Source organism: Pleurodeles waltl, chromosome 2_1 (assembly GCF_031143425.1).
Source record: "Pleurodeles waltl isolate 20211129_DDA chromosome 2_1, aPleWal1.hap1.20221129, whole genome shotgun sequence".
NCBI classification, from domain to species: Eukaryota; Metazoa; Chordata; class Amphibia; order Caudata; family Salamandridae; genus Pleurodeles; species Pleurodeles waltl.
In genome coordinates this window covers 746,514,926-746,533,492 of record NC_090438.1, presented here as the reverse complement: position 1 = coordinate 746,533,492, position 18,567 = coordinate 746,514,926, and positions in this window count along the sequence as shown.

Genomic DNA, 18,567 nt, shown 5'->3' with positions numbered 1-18,567 from the left:
ATTGTTTCCGCCCACTGGCAGACCGAGAAGGGAACCTCTGCGCAGGTCCCCAGTCTGGTCAATAGAGATCTTCCCTCCTCCCATGTTCAGCGGAGGCTCGCTTGGTGATGACGGGGGCCCTGGGCCAGGCGGGGTATTCCTGGGGCTGTGACCAACCATGTGGAGAGCGGGGTTGCAGCCTTGGTGACCAAGGAGGTACTGGCGTCATGATAATAGGAGTGCCAGAGCTCCCAAGCTGGCTGAGTTTGCTACCGTAGACTAGGTAGGTGGAGCGCTGAGACGCTGCAACCTTCTGATAGAAGGTGATTGTCAGCGATGGTTGTAAAAATGACTTCTCCCCAGCTTTTTTGCCCCCATGATTTCCACATATCGTCCTCTGCCCTGAAGTCATCCTAAATGTTTTGCTGCTTTGGATAGTAGCACAGGTACAGTTATCGGGTTGATGACCTTTGCATAGATATGCTGTGTTCCTGGTATGTTTTTATAAGAAGGGAGACCTCATGAAGGGGAGGATAACAATCTGCCATCTAGGGAATGTTTTCATGCTATGTGCATCCATATGGGTGATAATGAAGACCTGCCATTTAGAGAAGATTTCGCCTCGTGTGCATTCATTATGATGCCTAGGCATTCCGTATTGTATGTGTTAGAAATTAGGTTTTTGGTTGGCTAGGGTATGCACCTAAGCCAGGCAGAACCCATCCACTCTAGTCAGGGCAAGGGAGTTACACGTCCAAGATAACCCCTGCTCACCCCCTTGCTAGCCATTCACGAGCAGTCAGGCTTGTCCCAGATGCAATGTGTAAAGCGTTTGCACAATACACACAACACACATGACGCACTATCCCCACCACAAAGAAAACAAAACACCAAGTTATATAAAAATAAACTGTTTTGTACACAACATCATTAGACCAAACACATCAGTAATACCCTACTATCCAAGCATGTGTTACACAATACTGTTACTCTGCACAAATCCGCAGTAGTCACTTAACACACATGTTACTTATTATTCTGCAACGCAAGCAGTTGTCAAGAAAACATTACTATAGAAATGCACTTGTCATGAAAGTATCATAGATGCCCATACCAGGGACATTAGAAGACATATGGCAAGTCATGAAAACATATCAGCATAGCATGCACATGAAAGGAACATTAGAAAATATATGGCACATCATAAAAGAAACAAGTTAACATACAATGCCCATAATGCCCATAAAAGGAACATTAGAGAAGTATATGTCCATTCAAAAGTACCTGTCTTTATGATGAAGGTACCTCCAGAGCCATGAAGAAAAATGGGGGCCCCCTTGTACTCCTGTGTGCTCCAACAGGGGCCGGTTTATGTTTTGGGGGATGAGGAGGTGGCACGCACCCCTTCTGGTTTCATACAGGTGCCTATGATCTCTGTAGGCCCCCATCTGGGGCCATGACTGGTCCCTCCCAGGGAGGGGGTGGCGGGGCAAAGCAGTAACCAAAAAACGGGGCCCAACACACTACTGGAGCAATCCTGCTCCTTGCACAAGGACCAGGCAAGAGGGATTCACCCTCGCCCCTGTGTTCTGCTTCTCTGGTGCAGCACTTGCATGCGGCCTCCTGGAATGCCGCGATCCTCCTGCGGAGCACGCTAGAGGCTGCTCCTTCCATCCTCTCAGGCGACCGAGCCCCGGGGAAGCCTCTCCAGCACCTGCAGAGCAGGCCGGTTCCTCTGTCACTGCAGCCCGGCCGCACTCGACTCAGGCTCTAGAAGTGGATGCCTGCTTATGTCCCAATGGTGCCTCTTGACAGCCTCCGCGCCCTGGGGACACCTCCTGGAGTGTTCCTTCTCCTGTTTTTCTCGTTCTCATGCCCCGGGGGCACAGCGGACAGCACGCTTTCAACACACTCATTGTTTTCAAACCACCCGGGTTGCGGCAGTGATTTTCAGTGGCAACGCACCCTCAAGGTGGGAGTAGATAAATAAAGCGCTCTCAAAGTGCTAGACTGCCCACAAGAGGAAGAGCTCCTCCTGCGCTGTAGCAGGTGATAGCAGGGGCCAGGAGCCACATCACCCAGCCCCTGGAGGACACAAAAGATGGGGCACAGAGATGCAGGGCCCAGCAGCAGGTCAGCACAAAGGGATTGCAGACAGTGGCAGTTCCTCCAAGTGGCCCAGCAGGTCACCGGTCAGCACAGCAGCAGCAGTCCAAGGCAGGTCCTGGTGAGTTCCTTCAACAGCATTCTGTGTCCAGTTACAAGCATGTTTAAGCCCAGACTGTCTCCAAAGTGTTCCCAATTGTGGGGATAAATCCCCTGTACTTATATTCAGTTTTGCAAAGGTTTAACAAAGAGGGGGAGAGGAGGTTCCAACCAGTAACAACTGGTTCTGGGAGTGCCCCCTCTCTCCTCCAGCACAGGCTCCAAACATCAGTTGGGGGTAAACATGCCCTGTGTGTGAGGCCGGGGCACAGCCTTTACAGATGCAAGTGTACCCCGCCTCCACTTCTCTCAGCCCAGGAAGAGCATTCAAAATGCAGACGCAACTCTGTGACACCTCCGTCCTCCCTGTGTACAGGCTGTCTGAAAAGTATTCACAAAGCCGAACTGGCACTCTGCCCAGACGTGGATTGGAAACAAGCTGCAAAACACCAGAGTAATAAGCACAGACAAATGCTCACTTTCTACAAGTGGCATTTCTGTAATGATAATACAAAAATCCACATACACCAGTAAGCAACATTTCTCACTACTATTACAACCATACCAAACATTTCTATGCTACCTAGGTATAAGCCAATCATACCAACTTCAGAAGGAAGACCACCTGCACTTTAGCACTGATCAGCAGTGGTAAAATGCTCAGAGCCCTAGAGCCAACAGCAAGAGGTCAGAAAAAGTAGGAAGGAGGAGGCAAAAAGCTTGGGGGGGGTGGGGGTTGACCCTGCAAAAAGGGCCAGGTCCAACAGTATGTTTATTGCGATATGTGCATTTTTGGTAATAATGACAATCTGACTACTGCTTGTGTTGCAGAGTAATCAGTAACCTATTTGTTTACCTGACTACTGCTTATTGTTGCAGAATGACCAGTAACCTATATGTTTGCCTGACTACTGCTTATTGTTGCAGAGTACTAGTGACCTGTGTGATGTTCTGACAACTGATTGGGTAGCAGGGTTTTACTGAGACATATCATTTTTGGTCTAATGATGTTTTATGCAATACAATTTATTTGTATATAACTGGTTGTTGTGTTTCCTTTGTGGTGTATTTATTGTGTCGTGTGTTGTGTGTGTTGTGCAATCACTTTACACACTGCCTTCGGGATAAGCTTGACTGCCCATGCTAAGCTACCAAGGGAATGAGCAGGGGTTATCTGGGGTGTGTAACTCCCTCGACTAGAATGGGTGTGTTCTGCCTGGCTTAGGTGCGTACCCTAGCCAACCAGAAACCCCATTTCTAACACTGCCCAAATAGCCAAGCCACAAATTAGTGCTTCCCTGGATCTTGGTACTTCTATGTGCATAATTTGCTGCCATATCTTATGGGCATTATGCTAATTGGGGAATTATACCAAATGTCCTCATGATTTACCAATTCTGGGGCATGCAAACTGGAGTTTCAAAGATGCACACACCTTGCACACACAATTTGTGTCAGGTTGTACCTGCCACAAATCACAGGTGAAAATTCCTGCTTTAATCTCATTTAAGGTTTTTTGCCCAGTGAGCTCAGCACAAAAATAATATATGGCCTTTGAAAGGATTGCCACAGTAAATACTACATAAATATTAGCCTTGCTTCACAAACAAAATCTTAAATATAGACCTCTATATGAACTCTGAGATATGGAGATTTATGGTTTTTCCATCTCACAAAACATTCCCAGTATATATTTGGCTGGCTGTCAAAGGTGCAACTTTCAGGCATACTTCTGAAATTGTCAAGTTTTGGCTTAGGCATTTTTCCAGTGCAGAGTATAAACCTTATTGGGAACATGTTTTTTCTCTATGGGGGAAACAGTTCTCTGTGTGAAGAAACCTGTTCTCAACTAAAATGACCTCCGTGAATCTGGTCCAGTGAGTGTAGTTGTGTATATTCCTACTATATGCATTAAACAGATAGCTCTTTTTTATTTAAAAGTACGTTATTTGTACTTACAGTAGGTTAGAATATGAAATACAGGATACAACAAGAAGAAAAGTACAAGGCTTTCATGCTAATTGAGACATTGAGAGATTACAATTCTTATCTTTATTATGATATCAGTAGATTGCTTAACATATATAAGACCTGTCATCCTTGGTGTGGTATCCCCGAAATCTTTTTCCTTCACCCCTCCTGTTTCAGAATTCATTTATGTTTGCTTTATGACTATGTGCACTTTACCACTGCTAACTACTGCTAAAGTTCTTGTGTCCACTCCCTAAAACATGGTTAAATTGGCCTTCCCCTGAGTGACACATTTAATTGACTTATAAGTCATTTGTTCATGTTAGCACATGTACACAGGGCCTGTAAATTAAATACTTATGGCTGGCATGCAGAACTCATTATGCCACCCACTAAAGTAGCACTTTAAAACATGTGTCAGGTCTGCCACTGAAGCCTGTGAACATTTTTAAAACTGCAGTTTCAATCTGGTGAAATAAACCATTGGCCAGACCTAAACCATCCTTTTTGATACGTATAAGTAACCCCACCAGTAGACCCGAAACATCCATAGGGCAGAAAACATGGCTTTTAAAAAGTAGGACATGTGGGCATACGTTGTACATCTCCTGGTGGTGAAAATATTGTAAAGGTGTTTTTCACTACTATAAGGCCTATCATGACCATTGACTAACACTAGGTTACCATATTATATTTAACCCCTTCTGTGCCCAGGACGTAATGGTTACGTCCTGAGGCACAGTGCTGCTGTGCCCAGGACGTAACCATTACGTCCTGTGCACAGAGCCCAGAGGGAGCGCTCTCGCTCCCTCTGTGGGGTTCCCCCCCACCCCCCCAAGTCAGGGATGGAAGGGGAAGCCCTTCCCCTCCCACCCCCGACCCCCCCAACCCCCCCTGTGACGTCAGCGCGCGAGCGTGCGCTGATTAGTCACAGGGTCTCCCCCATCGCGCTGGAAGCAGAGCTTCCAGCGCGATTGAAAAAGAAATGCTTTTGCATTTCTTTTTCAATCCCATGGGGGAGGCCCCGAGAGGCTTCAAAGGGAAGGAAATGTATTTCCTTCCCTTTGAAGTCTCTCACAGGTTTCAAAAGCCGGATTGCTTGGAATCCGGCTTTTGAAACCCCACTAGACACCAGGGATTTTTTTTTCTTTTCTTGAAATTGGCAAAAGGGAGCGACCCCTTGGGCAAGGGTCGCTCCCAGGGGGGCATTTTTTTAGGAAGGCCTTTTCTGCCCCCCCTGGGGGCAGATTGGCCTATTATTAGGCCGATCTGCCCCCAGGGGGGGCAGAAACCTCTAGGCACCAGGGACCTTTTTTTTTTTGTTTTTTTTTGTGATGAATTCTTTTTTTTTAGGTGGGGAGCGATCCCTTAGGCAAGGGTCGCTCCCCTACGGGGCAATATATATTTAGGCCATTTCTGCCCCCATTGGGGGCAGATTGGCCTATTTTGATAAGGCCAATCTGCCCCCAAGGGGGGCAGAAACCATTAGACACCAGGGAGTTTGTTTTTGCGCGCGAATGTCACGCAACAAAGCGACCCCTTTGGCAAGGGTCGCTCCCAGGGGGGGCAATTTTTTGGGAAGGCCTTTTCTGCCCCCCCTGGGGGCAGATCGGCCTATTATTAGGCCGATCTGCCCCCAGGGGGGGAAGAAACCTCTAGGCGCCAGGGCAATTTTTTTTTTTGTGTTTTTTTTTTTTTGTTCTTTTTTTTTTTTAGAGATGGGGAGCGACCCATCAGGCAAGGGTCGCTCCCCTGGGGGGCAAATTGTATTTAGACCATTTCTGCCCCCCTGGGGGCAGATTGGCCGATTTTAGGTCAATCTGCCCCCAAGGGGGCAGAAACCACTAGGCACCGGGGATTTGTTTTTTGGCGCCAATGTCACGCAGGGGGAGCGACCCCGTAGGCAAGGGTCGCTCCCGGGGGGCAAATTTATTTTAGGCCATTTCTGCCCCCCCTGGGGGACAGATCGGCCTATTATTAGGCCGAACTGCCCCCGGGGGGGGGGGGGCAGAACACTCTAGGCGCCAGGGCAATTTTTTTTTGTGTTTTTTTTTTTTTGTTGTTTCTTTTTTTAGAGATGGGGAGCGACCCATCAGGCAAGGGTCGCTCCCCTGGGGGGGCAAATTGTATTTAGACCATTTCTGCCCCCCTGGGGGCAGATTGGCCAATTTTAGGTCAATCTGCCCCCAAGGGGGCAGAAATCACTAGGCACCGGGGATTTGTTTTTTGGCGCCAATGTCACGCAGGGGGAGCGACCCCGTAGGCAGGGTCGCTCCCGGGGGGGGGGTGGGTGTTGGGGGGGCAAATTTATTTTATGCCATTTCTGCCCCCCCAGGGGGCAGATCGGCCTATTATTAGGCCGATCTGCCCCCGGGGGGGGGGGCAGAAACCTCTAGGCGCCAGGGGAATTTTTCTTTTTTTTCTTTGTTTTTTTTTTTTAGAGATGGGGAGCGACCCATCAGGCAAAAGTCGCTCCCCTGGGGGACAAATTGTATTTAGGCCATTTCTGCCCCCCTTGGGGGCAGATTGGCTGAGTTTAGGTCAACCTGCCCCCAAGGGGGCAGAAACCACTAGGCACCGGGGATTTGTTTTTTGGCGCCAATGTCACGCAGGGGGAGCGACCCCGTAGGCAAGGGTCGCTCCCGGGGGGGGGGTGGGTGTTGGGGGGGCAAATTTATTTTAGCCCATTTCTGCCCCCCCGGGGGGCAGATCGGCCTATTATTAGGCCGATCTGCCCCCGGGGGGGGGGGCAGAAACCTCTAGGCGCCAGGGGAATTTTTCTTTTTTTTCTTTGTTTTTTTTTTTTAGAGATGGGGAGCGACCCATCAGGCAAAAGTCGCTCCCCTGGGGGACAAATTGTATTTAGGCCATTTCTGCCCAGATTGGCTGAGTTTAGGTCAACCTGCCCCCAAGGGGGCAGAAACCACTAGGCACCGGGGATTTGTTTTTTGGCGCCAATGTCACGCAGGGGGAGCGACCCCGTAGGCAAGGGTCGCTCCCGGGGGGGGTGGGTGTTGGGGGGGGCAAATTTATTTTAGGCCATTTCTGCACCCCCGGGGGGCAGATCGGCCTATTATTAGGCCGATCTGCCCCGGGGGGGGGGGGGGGGGGGGCAGAAACCTCTAGGCGCCAGGGGAATTTTTCTTTTTTTTCTTTGTTTTTTTTTTTTAGAGATGGGGAGCGACCCATCAGGCAAAAGTCGCTCCCCTGGGGGACAAATTGTATTTAGGCCATTTCTGCCCCCCTTGGGGGCAGATTGGCTGAGTTTAGGTCAACCTGCCCCCAAGGGGGCAGAAACCACTAGGCACTGGGGATTTGTTTTTTGGTGCCAATGTCACGCAGGGGGAGCGACCCCGTAGGCAAGGGTCGCTCCAGGCGGGGGAGGGTGGGGGTTGGGGGGGCAAATTTATTTTAGGGCATTTCTGCCCCCCCCCCTGGGGCCGGCTGAGCTACAGGCCAAACACCACAGGTAGGCACCTTGCAAAAAACACCTCTGTTTTCTGTGAAAAAATATGTTGTGTCCACGTTGTGTTTTGGGCCATTTCCTTTTGTGGGCGCTAGGCCTACCCACAGAAGTGATGTACCATTTTTATCGAGAGACTTAGGGGAACGCTGGGTGGAAGGAAATTTGTGGCTCCTCTCAGATTCCAGAATTTTCTGTCACCGAAATGAGAGGAAAAAGTGTTTTTTGGGCCAAATTTTGATGTTTGCAAAGGATTCTGGGTAACATAACCTGGTCAGAGCCCCGCAAGTCACCCCATCTTGGATTCCCCTGGGTTTGCAGTTTTCAAAAATGCACTGGTTTGCTAGGTTTCCTCAGGTGTCGGCTGAGCTACAGGCCAAAATCCACAGGTAGGCACTGCTTTTTATAAAAAAATGTGATGTGTCCACGTTGTGTTTTGGGCCCTTTCCTTTCGTGGGCGCTAGTCCTACCCACACAAGTGAGGTATCATTTTTATCGGGAGACTTGGGGGAACGCTGGGTAGAAGGAAATTTGTGGCTCCTCTCAGATTCCAGAACTTTCTGCCACAGAAATGTGAGTAACATGTGTATTTTTAGCCAAATTTTGAGGTTTGCAAAGGATTCTGGGTAACAGAACCTGGTCCGAGCCCCGCAAGTCACCCCTCCTTGGATTCCCCTAGGTCTCTAGTTTTCAGAAATGCACAGGTTTGGTAGGTTTCCCTAGGTGCCGGCTGAGCTAGAGGCCAAAATCTACAGGTAGGCACTTCGCAAAAAACACCTCTGTTTTTTTCCAAAATTTAGGATGTGTCCACGTTGCGCTTTGGGGTGTTTCCTGTCGCCGGCGCTAGGCCTACCCACGCAAGTGAGGTATCATTTTTATCGGGAGACTTGGGGGAACGCTGTGTGGAAGGAAATTTGTAGCTCCTCTAAGATTCCAGAACTTTCTGCCACAGAAATGTGAGGAACATGTGTTTTTTTAGCCAAATTTTGAGGTTTGCAAAGGATTCTGGGTAACAGAACCTGGTCCGAGCCCCGCAAGTCACCCCTCCTTGGATTCCCCTAGGTCTCTAGTTTTCAGAAATGCACAGGTTTGGTAGGTTTCCCTAGGTGCCGGCTGAGCTAGAGGCCAAAATCTACAGGTAGGCACTTCCCAAAAAACACCTCTGTTTTATTCCAAAATTTAGGATGTGTCCACGTTGCGCTTTGGGGTGTTTCCTGTCGCCGGCGCTAGGCCTACCCACGCAAGTGAGGTATCATTTTTATCGGGAGACTTGGGGGAACGCTGGGTAGAAGGAAATTTGTGCCTCCTCTCAGATTCCAGAACTTTCTGCCACAGAAATGTGAGTAACATGTGTATTTTTAGCCAAATTTTGAGGTTTGCAAAGGATTCTGGGTAACAGAACCTGGTCCGAGCCCCGCAAGTCACCCCTTCTTGGATTCCCCTAGGTCTCTAGTTTTCAGAAATGCACAGGTTTGGTAGGTTTCCCTAGGTGCCGGCTGAGCTAGAGGCCAAAATCTACAGGTAGGCACTTCGCAAAAAACACCTCTGTTTTTTTCCAAAATTTAGGATGTGTCCACGTTGCGCTTTGGGGTGTTTCCTGTCGCCGGCGCTAGGCCTACCCACGCAAGTGAGGTATCATTTTTATCAGGAGACTTGGGGGAACGCTGGGTGGAAGGAAATTTGTAGCTCCTCTCAGATTCCAGAACTTTTTGCCACAGAAATGTGAGGGACATGTGTTTTTTTAGCCAAATTTTGTGGTTTGCAAAGGATTCTGGGTAACAGAACCCGGTCCGAGCCACACAAGTCACCCCTCCTTGGATTCCCCTAGGTCTCTAGTTTTCAGAAATGTACAGGTTTGGTAGGTTTCCCTAGGTGGCGGCTGAGCTAGAGGCCAAAATCTCCAGGTAGTCACTTTGCTAAAAACAGCTCTGTTTTCTGTGATGTGTCCACGTTGTGTTTTGGGGCATATCCTGTCGCGGGCGCTAGGCCTACCCACACAAGTGAGGTATCATTTTTATCGGGAGACGTGGGGGAACGCTGGGTGGAAGGAAATTTGTGGCTCCTCTCAGATTCCAGAACTTTCTGCCACAGAAATGTGAGGAACATGTGTTTTTTTAGCCAAATTTTGAGGTTTGCAAAGGATTCTGGGTAACAGAACCTGGTCCGAGCCCCGCAAGTCACCCCTCCTTAGATTCCCCTAGGTCTCTAGTTTTCAGAAATGCACAGGTTTGGTAGGTTTCCCTAGGTGGCGGCTGAGCTAGAGGCCAAAATCTACAGGTAGTCACTTTGCTAAAAACAGCTCTGTTTTCTGTGATATGTCCACGTTGTGTTTTGGGGCATATCCTGTCGCGGGCGCTAGGCCTACCCACACAAGTGAGGTATCATTTTTATCGGGAGACGTGGGGGAACGCTGGGTGGAAGGAAATTTGTGGCTCCTCTCAGATTCCAGAACTTTCTGCCACAGAAATGTGAGGAACATGTGTTTTTTTAGCCAAATTTTGAGATTTGCAAAGGATTCTGGGTAACAGAACCTGGTCCGAGCCCCGCAAGTCACCCCTCCTTGGATTCCCCTAGGTCTCTAGTTTTCAGAAATGCACAGGTTTGGTAGGTTTCCCTAGGTGGCGGCTGAGCTAGAGGCCAAAATCTACAGGTAGTCACTTTGCTAAAAACAGCTCTGTTTTCTGTGATATGTCCACGTTGTGTTTTGGGGCATATCCTGTCGCGGGCGCTAGGCCTACCCACACAAGTGAGGTATCATTTTTATCGGGAGACGTGGGGGAACGCTGGGTGGAAGGAAATTTGTGGCTCCTCTCAGATTCCAGAACTTTCTGCCACAGAAATGTGAGGAACATGTGTTTTTTTAGCCAAATTTTGAGGTTTGCAAAGGATTCTGGGTAACAGAACCTGGTCCGAGCCCCGCAAGTCACCCCTCCTTGGATTCCCCTAGGTCTCTAGTTTTCAGAAATGCACAGGTTTGGTAGGTTTCCCTAGGTGGCGGCTGAGCTAGAGGCCAACATCTACAGGTAGTCACTTTTCTAAAAACAGCTCTGTTTTCTGTGATATGTCCACGTTGTGTTTTGGGGCATATCCTGTCGCGGGCGCTAGGCCTACCCACACAAGTGAGGTATCATTTTTATCGGGAGACGTGGGGGAACGCTGGGTGGAAGGAAATTTGTGGCTCCTCTCAGATTCCAGAACTTTCTGCCACAGAAATGTGAGGAACATGTGTTTTTTTAGCCAAATTTTGAGGTTTGCAAAGGATTCTGGGTAACAGAACCTGATCCGAGCCACACAAGTCACCCCTCCTTGGATTCCCCTAGGTCTCTAGTTTTCAGAAATGCACAGGTTTGGTAGGTTTCCCTAGGTGGCGGCTGAGCTAGAGGCCAAAATCTACAGGTAGTCACTTTGCTAAAAACAGCTCTGTTTTCTGTGATATGTCCACGTTGTGTTTTGGGGCATATCCTGTCGCGGGTGCTAGGCCTACCCACACAAGTGAGGTATCATTTTTATCGGGAGACGTGGGGGAACGCTGGGTGTAAGGAAATTTGTGGCTCCTCTCAGATTCCAGAACTTTCTGCCACAGAAATGTGAGGAACATGTGTTTTTTTAGCCAAATTTTGAGGTTTGCAAAGGATTCTGGGTAACAGAACCTGGTCCGAGCCACACAAGTCACCCCTCCTTGGATTCCCCTAGGTCTCTAGTTTTCAGAAATGCACAGGTTTGGTAGGTTTGCCTAGGTGGCGGCTGAGCTAGAGGCCAAAATCTACAGGTAGTCACTTTGCTAAAAACAGCTCTGTTTTCTGTGATGTGTCCACGTTGTGTTTTGGGGCATATCCTGTCGCGGGTGCTAGGCCTACCCACACAAGTGAGGTACCATTTTTATCGGGAGACTTGGGGGAACATAGATTAGCAAAACAAGTACTATTGCCCCTTGTCTTTCTCTACATTTTTTCCTTCCAAATATAGGAGTGTGTGTAAAAAAGACATCTATTTGAGAAATTCCCTGTAATTCACGTGCTACTATGGTCACCCCGGAATTCAGAGATGTGCAAATAACCACTGCTCCTCAACACCTTATCTTGTGCCCTTTTTGGAAATGCAAAGGTTTTCTTGATAGCAATTTTTTACTCCTTATATTTCAGCAAATGAATTGCTGTATACCCGGTATAGAATGAAAACGCACTGCAGGGTGCAGCTCATTTATTGGCTCTGGGTTCCTCGGGCTCTTGATGAACCTACACACCCTATATATACCCGCAACCAGAGGAGTCCAGCAGACGTAACGGTATATTGCTTTCGATAATCTGACATTGCAGGGAAAAGTTACAGAGTAAAACGTAGAGAAAAATTGATGGTTTTTTCACCTCAATTTCAATATTTTTCTTTTTCAGCTGTTATTTTCTGTATGAAACCCTTGTAGGATCTACACAAATGACCCCTTGCTGAATTCAGAATTTTGTCTACTTTTCAGAAATGTTTAGGTGTCTGGGATCCAGCATTGGTTTCATGACCATTCCTGTCACTGACTGGAAGGAGGCTGAAAGCACAAAAAATTGCACAAATGGGGTATGCCCCAGTAAAATGCCAAAATTGTGTTGAAAAATTGGGTTTTCTGATTCAAGGCTGCCTGTTCCTGAAAGCTGGGAAGCTGCTGAGTTTAGCACTGCAAACCCTTTGTTGATGCCATTTTCAGGGGAAGAACCACAAGCCTTCTTCTGCAGCCACTTTTTCCAATTTTTTTGAAAAAAACGAAATTTTCACTGTATTTTTGCTAATTTCTTGGCCTCCTTCAGGGGAACCCACAAAGTCTGGGTACCTCTAGAATCCCTAGGATGTTGGAAAAAAAGGACGCAAATTTGGCTTGGTTAGCTTATGTGGACAAAAAGTTATGAGGGCCTAAGCGCGAACTGCCCCAAATAGGCAAAAAAAGGCCCGGCACAGGAGGGGGAAAAGGCCTGGCAGCGAAGGGGTTAATAAGTGCTAACTTTGTATTGTGAGCATATAGAGAAATGTTGTTTGGACTTACAATAATTGTAATTTAAATCGTCTTTAATGGTAAAGTCAAAATTTTATTCACAATTCTCAGAATGTCACTTTTAAAGATTTGGCAATTTTCTTGTCTGAATCATTTGTGCCTTCTGCTGGTTCCCTGTGTCACATGACTGTTGATGGTTCTGCTGTTGTGTGTACTCCTCCCTGACAGTGACAGTGGGGGAGACTAGGTGTGAGCAGGATTGGCCATCCTGTCAGGATGCGTGCCCTGCCCCACTTATACTTCAAAGAGCCTGTCCCTAGTACACACACACACACACACACACACATGAACCTGATACCAACCTATTGTCACCCCAAACGCTTTGGATCCTTGACATGGGAATGGAACAACTTTCCAGAACCAGATGTGGGAATAGCACAGGGTGTTCTCCCACAAAGGCTGTTACCAGGTATAAATATTGGACCCTACACTCCTGGACCTGTACAAACACAGAGGAAGGGCTGTCCTGCTGCCCTGCTCCCAGAAGGTCTGCTGAAAGGATTGTGTGGCTACCCTATAATCTGAAGAAGAAGGACTGGATTTGCTCCTTGAGCGCAGGACCACTGGAGCATCTCCATGGGCTATTTGGCTGACCTGTGTGAGCTACAGGAACATAACAAGCTCTGAATCCTTGAATTCTGCTGCTGCCATCCAGTTCAGTGAATCATAAGCCCCCAAGTGGTGACCCTCAGGACCTGGACCCTTGGAAAGGGTGTTGGTGGTACTGCTTCTGCCTCATCCTAAAACCTGCATGCCGGGAGAACCAAAAGAAGATCAGGACTTACCTGTCAGCCGATCCATATAAAGTGCATTGCCGGTCAGCCTGACTTCAATGTAGCTCCACCTGCATTCTTCTCTGCAGCAACAAGTCCTCTTCAGTGGGACCTCTTGACAAAGTATTGAGGCTTGTGGAGCCCTCTTCAGCTACATCCTGCGGCCTCGTTCCGCTGGGTGATTCTGAGCTGTAGAAAAACTTCCAAGTAGAAAGGTAGAACTCTTCACCGGGCTTGAAAATTACTGGCTACCCATCGATGATGACCACCACCTCAGCCTGGAAATCCAGCCTTCCCCACCAGGAGCTCTTCCCGCCGTTGCTGATGGTTTTCCCAAGACTTCATCCAGCGGCTACCCAACCATGACAACTTGTCTGCAGATAGAGCCTGCTGCCTTGCCCCTCTGAATTCTTCAAACTTTTCTTCAAAACAAGTCCCAGTGTAAGCTGAGACTGGGTCTAATTGACCCCTTGCATCCAACCTCATGCCATTGGGGTTGGCCTTAACTTTTGACTTTGACCAAGTCTCGCATGACCATACTTGCAGTTGTTGCTTTGAACTTTTTACACTCACGACTCTGAATTTCATAACTCCATTTCTACTAATTGGACTTAATTGGTTTTGGTGTCATTTATGTATTCAAATTTACTCTGTTCTTCTTGTTTTGTGCTTTTACTTTATTACGGTGCTGCAAAAACATTTTACCCATCACCTTTAAGTTAAATCTGTCTGCTTTTATGCCAAGATACCAGGAGGTTCAGCACAAGTTAATTCAGTTGCATTTGTGGTTCACCCTGAAAAGGATTGTGGTTGCTACCTGAGTGGGACATCCATTCGCCACAACCAATAACCCAATTTCTTACCAATTCTGATGGATAGGGAGTGAAACTAATTCTGGAGGGAGAGCAGAGAAAGGGTTTTAGATATATAATTCCATATTGATGTGTATGTATTGTAGAGCCCATGTTGTTTAGGCTTATACACTTCACAACTTGAGCTTTTTCTAAGAGGGGTGGGGGAGTGAGTGTAGGAGGGGAAATAGAGCTTATATGCAAGGCTACTGGAATTATGTGACTGTTTGGCAGTGGATTTTTTCACATAATTAAGGATTGCCACATTTGCCACATATCCGTCATCTGTTGCAGAATCTGCAGATTTCAATGACAAAAAATGTATTTCTAGCTCAAACAGATCAAACGTTACTCAATACATTGAGATATGTGTTTGCATGCTTTAGAAGGTCCTTAGCAAAGGTTTACTAGCCATCTTTCAGTTGCCTATGTATGTATTTGGTTGTTAAACTAGAACTAAGGAGGTGAACTCTTTGCTCAGGCAGTATTAGCATGTGTAAAACCTACAAAATAATGGAGTAATACTATCAGAAAATGTGCCACATTCTGCTGCGTAATTTGCCTTTTCTTTCTGCATAATTTGGTCAATGCTGACATCCAATTTGGTGCTCCCCTGCCCATAATTTCAGTAGCCCTTCTTATATCTTAGAGGAAAGCACATTGGGTCATTAACCTGATGTTCCAAGATAGTTCACATTTTGAATTTTTGCCTAGAGTGGTTTGAGTTTTGCAAAGTGGGTGTTTCATTTGTCCCAAATGGTTAGCAATCGATATTAGTTGGAATCCTGTCCCATTACAAATGCTGGTAATTTAGTAACACGCTGACCAATCCACATGGGTTGACATTTTGATGAGGATCACACTGTTTAATGTGAAAGATAATGGCCCATGATTAATGAAACATCTGGTACAGTGCCAATTAAACTAATATAATGATCAGCATTCTGATGATCAAAAGAATGAGTGACAGTAAGTTGCATGATGTCCATTCCCATTGCTTCCTGCTCTAGCACGCATGAACAGACCCCAGATCATGTAGAACAGGTACTGCTGCTCCTGGGAAGACTCTAGGACTTATTCAGTAGAGGGTTGTACAAAGCCCATTCCTATGGGTTGCTCAGCTGATGCTCTTAGGTGAACTTCAGACCATGGACTACAGATGGTTGCAAAAGGTGAATACTTGCTGGTTGCTCCTCTGCTACTTCCAGTTGGACCTAAAAGAGGAAATATGTGTGATTGTGTAATGCTTTTTCCATGAGTTGCTCCACTACCATTCCTGGGTGAAGCCTTGAGCACATTCTGTGGCTGATTGAAAAACATCAATTTCTTTTGGTTGCTACTCTGCCACATCTGGGTGAATGGGGCAGAATCCCCAGAGCATACATTATGTCTGATTCTATAATGCCCATTTCAATGAGTTGCTTCACTGATACCCATGGATGGACCGCTCTGAGTGGTGTCAATGTCTGTTTGAAGAATGCCCAGTCCCACAAACTGCTCTCCTGAACTTCCTTTATGGGCTCTGGAGATTCTATAATAGTAATTGGAATAATGAACCCCGAAGGGTAGCAGCTTTGATCTCTGCGTTCTTAGTTTCACAATTAAAATGGTTAAAATGTGTACTACAACCTACTCTAAAGATGGCTGGCATTTGCATGCTTCCATGACCACAACTCTATTTACACTTTTCCTAATAACATATATATGCGGAGATACATTCATGCTGCAACATAGTCTTAACCTATGACTCACATGAATGGCACCATAACAGTTCCCATTTAGGTATCTGTTCCCCCAACCCAATTTCTGCCCTGAAAAGCAGATGTTTCTCATTTATTTTTTAACCTGCAACTCAATGTTATTGACACCCAATTATAAATGTGTTTAATGTGAAGAAGAAAGCAGGGAAAACAAAACCACACTTTTGTTGAAGTTGGACAGAGTAGACAAATGTACAAGACTGCCCTCCTTTTGTTTTTGTGCTTTTGTTTAGGTAGACATACTGAATTTGCTCATAATTCCATATGTAGCTTGAGCATAGTCTCAAATGTGTCTCATTGGCAAAAAATCCTGATTTTTAAACCTTTATCATAGTACTTCCCAAATGTTCCAGAACCACAGCCAACATTTTACAAGGACAAACATTTGTGACAATTAATGTACATGGGGAGGGCTTATTTTTAATTGTAACTAAAGCATTGAGTAATATTTTGTTTTGTAACAAAAGAGCAAAAGAGCACCTACAGCAATTGTAGCCCCAGCACAGAAAGTAAATAGCTTGTGTGTGGAAGTTCTCCTTATGAAAGGGAGAATGCCATCACTCGAAGAGAAGTTAGCTAATGGCTATAGTCAGCCATCCCATCCTGGTAGTTGTAGTGGTCAGAAAACAAATAGGAATGACACAATAGTATATCAGTGGATGAAGAGGATAAAGACACACTCACTGTTCAAGAGTAATGCTAGGTAGGCTAATGTAAACGATAAGGGAGGTCGTATTTTATAATGTCCTACAATTGCATTGCAATGCAAACACATCATGTAAGTATTAAAAGATTTATATTAGAAATTCTATGTTTTATTTCATTTCTAATTTAAAAGTGGCATGTTATGCAGTAATCCATAACTTACATATTTTGTAGAGCAAACTATGAAACTTGATAAAGGCTCTTACTCACTTTTATTGACTGTAAACTATTGAAAAAAGCTTAGAACTTTTTCACGCATAAGAGATTTGCAAATTTCACTTATCTTCTGTAAATTGGCCATATGATCTTAAATAATTAAATACATCTTTTCATTTATTGAACAAATATTGCAAATGAAAAGAAATATATCAAAAACAGTATTCATAAATTTTTTACAAACATTGCAACAATGACTGATAATGGACAAATCAACAGAAACGATTAAAAAATAGAGAAAACTAGATATTGAATTTCTATATCCTGAAAATATGTTAAAAAATCAATCGCAAGTGCAATTTACTAATTTAACTCCAATCCAAAATACATAATGAAAATAGTATTAATTAAAATATTGAAATTACAAATTACACAGCCAATTCAACAAACATTGTGGCAAATGCATGTCTTTGGAGCAGGTGGGGTCAGATGTGTTATTCTAAATCCAGGTGCAACAAAAAGTGAGTAAATGCAATATTAATAATAACAGTTATAATTTTGTACATTTAAGCCTCATCAAAACATACTTAAAAACAACAGTAGGAAGAATTAATATTTCTTCAATATTTGAATTTACCATAAAACAAAGTCACACAATACAGAATGAAAAATAATTGGGTAGCCTTAAAATAATTAAACATGTCAATAAAGAATTACCAACTTAAAAATATAAGACTAATATGATACTCAATCAAAATTAATTAATATATATTTCAATTAAAACCCTATACACCTAGGCCCATATTTATACTCTGTTTGTGCCGGATTTGCATAATTTTTTTTGATGCAAATTCGATGCAAACTTAACTCCATATTTATACTTTGGTGCTAGACCCGTCCAGCACCAAAGTTATGGAGTTTGGGTCATTTTTTGTACGTGAAAACCTACCTTGCGCTAATGACATGCGAGGTAGGCGTTCCCGTGAAAAAAATGACTCTAAGGCATGTACGTCTTATTCATCCTCCTGTGTCATTTTGACGCACAGGAGGAGGCGGGCCTTAAAAAATGGCGCCCAGGCATATTTGCGCCATTTTTCAACGCCTGGGTCAGGGCAGGCATTAAGGGACCTGTGGGCTAATTTCCATGGTCTCTGACCATGGAAGGAGTTCACAGGTGCCCTTCCCTGCCCTTCCCTGCCTAACTTGGGCACCCCTACATGCCACTGTGCCCAATGGCCAGGCCCAGGGGACAGAAGAACCCTGGGCATGGCCATTGGGCAGGGGGGCATGACTCCTGTCTTAGCAAAGACCCTTTCCATCGGGCTGTGCATCAAAAAATTACGCTAGTCAGGTTTGAGTAATTTTTTGTGACTCTAACCTGACTTGCACCATTCTTTGACGCACAACCCCTAGTCTTCCCAATGCCTCCGCTGCCCAGTTAGAGTCACTTATTTTGACGCTAACCAGGCCGCAGCGCCGGCTACCTTCATTTCTTAAATATGACGCCCGGCTGGCGTGTTGGAATGGTGGTAGCCTGAGTCAAAAAGTAAAAATATGGGCCTTAGTCCCCAAACAAGCCCTGCTTCCTGAAAGCAAAATGAAGAAAAATCACAAATATGCAAATGGATAAATAAAATGATAAAAAATGCAACATTAACATATTAATAAA